Below are 4,045 nucleotides of genomic sequence, written 5' to 3'. Positions count from 1 at the left end.
CTACCGAGTGGCGAGTGCCCTATTGACATTTCTTTTCAGGCTTGCTTTAAAACATTCTGTTCCTACTGGTCTGACTCTGCGTCATGCACTCCCTGAACAATCATTTGTGTGGGCTAGACTGTGCAATTGCCCTTCTGCCTTGAACTCTGCCAGCATTATGCTTTCTCTGTGGTAAGGAGCCTCTCGGATTCTTTTCCTTACCGTGTGACAACGATGTTAGTCATCCATTTTTCAGTGAACAAGGCTTACCTGTAAAGCATGTTGCTATCTGTTTTCTTGAGCCTATCTTAGAACTCATATCCTATGACTCATTTTCTGTATTGACGTTCATTACCCTTCTCTTGTCCAAATGTAGACATGGCTACTTTGTAATTTCAGATAATTTCATATGCACTTCCATGCACACACACAGACACACACAGACACACACACACACACACACACACAGAGAGAGAGAGAGAGAGAGAGATCCACTTTCTGCAGGTATGGGCACTCTTCCTCCACTAGAAAGGCATCTGGGTCAGCCCTTCTTGCTGTGTTTACTAGTTAGCACTTGCTGCGCAGAAGAAACTCCCATCCTTCACTGACCCTGGTGACAATTAGCTCGATCTCATGCTTAGGACATGATTATATGGAAACACTTTTCTAAGTGCATGCGACTTCTTCCAAAAAGATTAACAGAGAAACGATAGCATGTGTGAGATACACCAAAGAGTCTGGGGAAGTCAGGTATGGCCTGGTCTTACACATGGCACGGTGGTCACCAGAACCAGAAACCAGATCTATTTCCAGAGTCTTCTGGGCATAAAAAGATTCTACATCTCTTTCTTTTAAGAGACATCACAGAGACCGCCGCTGAGCCACCCGAGTCGGAGGAGGGAGAGACCAGTGAGAAAATGATGACCATGGTTTCTGAGGCTGTGGTGACCACGGGGTCCCCCAGGGGGGCTGACCCGTAGTCCCCAGGCCCAGGCAAAGCCTCCCAAGCCCACGGCCGCTCCAGTCCTGCCTCCTGTGCAGCCCTGACTGCTGCCAGCTTCAGTGCTCCTGCCACTGGAGGGCGGGGACTTGTCAGTGTCTCTGCTCATCCCTGGCTGGGAGGTGTGGGTCAGCATAGATGACAGACTAGTCCTGTCGTTCCGCCTCTGGGGAGAAGCTCTTCTCCAGGGTCCACAGGGACCTGTCTAAAAGAGACCACGAACCTATGGTGCAATAGCCCTACTTTTGGTGGGAAAAATATACAGCCAGTCTGGTGGAGCAGTTTGGGCCCCATGGGATCCCTGTGATAGTATTTCCCAAAAGGGAATATATGAATAAACCGGACGCCATGCAGCTCCAAAGTAACACATTCCAAGAAGGGATACAAGTCAAGCGAGAAGTGACTCTTGCTGTTCCTGGTAACCTTTCTCCAGGCCCTCCTCCTGAGCACCTGTGGACTTCCAAGCCACCGCCTCTCTTCCATGAAGGGGCACCTTATCCCCCATATATATAAGCAATCAATACCCCAGCCACCTCCTCAGAAAATTAAGCGACCCTAAAGAAAAATGGACAGGGAAGAACCCACTTCAATAATGAATGCGATTAAACTATGGCCCTGGCAAGTCCTGTGTGATAAGTGTAAAACAGTGTTACTGCAGAAAAGAAGGAAATCAGGAAAGGAAGCAGTGACTCTTCTAGGTATGAAGATAAAAACCGGAGAAATGACAGTGTAGCTTCTGTGAACAAAAAACTGAAAACTGACCATAAAGTGGATGGGAAAAAACAAAACGAAAGCCAGAGAAGAAACGCTGTGGTGAGGGTTTCCAGTGTTGCTCACAGCTCAGGCAAACACCAAGAAAGTGCTCCAGAGCAAGAACATGGATCACGCAAAAGCTCGGAAGTGCTGAAATTGCCAAAGAAAAGGTACAGAGGAAGCAGAGTGAAACCTCTACTTCCAAAAACAATCACCCGGAAGTCCATTTCACAGGGTGCTATCAGAATCCTGGCTCAGGTTCCCTCCCTCCTCAAGTGCCTTTAAAACCACAAAGGTAGAGGAATGAAGAAAATGAGTCTTCTCTGAAGACAGGGCAGGAGTAAATCCGGAGTGGCGAGCTGGCCCCTAAGCCGCAGTCTCGCTGTACCCGCAACTGCTCAGCAGCACAAAGGCATTAACAGACTGCTGGTTTCTAGGATGTGTGCCACTTTGACAGAGCAAGAGCGTCAGGACTGGCTAAGATGGGAGTTTGCAGCAGCACCAAGAAGTAAATGCTAAAGCAGTGGCTTAACCAGTCATCTGTACAGGGCGCTGGCAGAGTAGACTGAACGGAAGAAAAGGTATTAGGGAATATTTCTATGTATAAAAGAGACAAGCTGCTGCAATCAACTATGCGTGAGGTGAGGAGAAAAGTGGTGTGAACACAACATGCAGGATGCACTCAGTGCGTGTGATGCGGAAGAACCACTCAGGAGAGCTTCTTCTGAATGTGAACAGTAGTTTGGACAGGCCTACCAGGCATGGGATGGAACAGAAATGTGGAACTGGTTTGCATACTTAACCTTTGTGCTTTCTCCAAGGATTATGTTTATCAGCTCAGAAGTGAGCAGAGGTGTGTTTAAATGGTGCTCCTGTGAAACAGCAAGGGCCACAAGTGCTAAGGCTGCTGTTTCCTTCAGGTGCCCATGGAAACAAGAGGAAGACGATCTGACATCCTGCTGAAAGGATGTCTAAGTGCCCCGTCCCACCCACAAGTAAAAGGTGATCTTCTCTTTCTTTTAATGAAACAGGGCTGTATTATCTTGAATATACGTTTGCTTGTTAGAGCATGTTAAGATGTATTTATTTGCCACTAGTATTTAACGTTTTGTGCACATTTTCATAACGACATTCTTACCTTTTCATATTTTGACTCCCAAGTTGGTAGGCTAGTGTTGACCTTGGAATAAATCATACATTCCCAAGAACTAGCTCATCATTCTCCTGAGCTGGACAGGCTTTGATTATCGCCTCTCCCCCACTGAGTGGTTCTGTTGAGAAAGGGTGCCAGCATCAGTGTTGATCTGGACCTCTTTCCACAGCAGGAAGCCCCTACTTCTCAGTGCAGGAAGTTCTCGCAGGTGTCAGGGAAGACTTGGCCCTGGGGGACAAGTGTCAGAAACAGATTCTTGAAAGCAGCCTAAACGTTTGGTGCATGGAACATGAATTCTTAATAGAGAACACAGATTTTCCTTGTCTTTGCTTACATACATATTGTGAAAATCCTTATTTTTTGCTTAATAAATGGAGAACACAGCTGGGCGGTGATGGCACACACCTTTAATCCCAGCACCCAGTGGGCAGGGCAGGCTGATCTCTGTGAGTTCGAGGCCAGCCTGGTCTGCAAGAGCTAGTTCCAGGACAGGCTCCAAAGCTACTAAGAAACCCTGTCTCGAAATTCCAACAAACAAACAAACAAACAAACAAAAAATTGAGAATACATGAGAAAATCAGATGGACCTATTAATACTAAATTTTTAAAGCATTTTATATTTGATGGTGCTGTAACTTTAATAATAAAACTGAAGATTTTTAATGACAATGCTGATTTATTTTTTAAATCAAAAATATAACACCATATTGATTACTTACCACAAAAAGAAAAAAAGCCAAAAGTAAAGAAACTAACTCAAAAAATTCATTCAAAGACACACAACAGATGAGTGAGCACTTGGCTTAAGAGTTCACTTTCTGTGATCTTTCTGTGTGGGTGAGATTACCCAACAGCCCTTTGCTCAGGATTATTGCTCTGGGTGGGATTTTTAGATTGTTTAGTATACCTGACTGTGATTTGCTATATAACTCAAGAAGAAAGGCCAGGTAGTCTGGAGTCTAGTGAGCCTAATTCAGATCCTAACACACCGCAAGTGCTGGCAAGTCCTGACTGCACTTTACAAGTGATCTCTTTGGATCTACATCATGACGTCATCTCATCACATGGGCTCAGGAACTATATCAGCAGGGCGCTGTGGGAAGACTTGAAGCACAGCTCCAGGCTCTGGGGTCAGTCTGGTCTTAGACTCCACACTAGCA

General features: G+C 45.8%; 1 pseudogene; it reads left to right on the top strand.

Moving 5' to 3' along the window:
• The first annotated feature begins 1,327 nt into the window (after positions 1-1,327).
• On the top strand, positions 1,328-3,534 carry LOC148117506 (PWWP domain-containing protein 2A pseudogene; annotated as a pseudogene).
• Positions 3,535-4,045: the final 511 nt, after the last annotated feature.

This window comes from Myodes glareolus, chromosome X (assembly GCF_982192425.1).
Source record: "Myodes glareolus chromosome X, mMyoGla1.1, whole genome shotgun sequence".
Lineage (NCBI taxonomy): Eukaryota > Metazoa > Chordata > Mammalia > Rodentia > Cricetidae > Myodes > Myodes glareolus.
The sequence above is the reverse complement of the archived record's forward strand: the minus strand, read 5'-3'. Positions and strand labels throughout refer to the sequence as shown.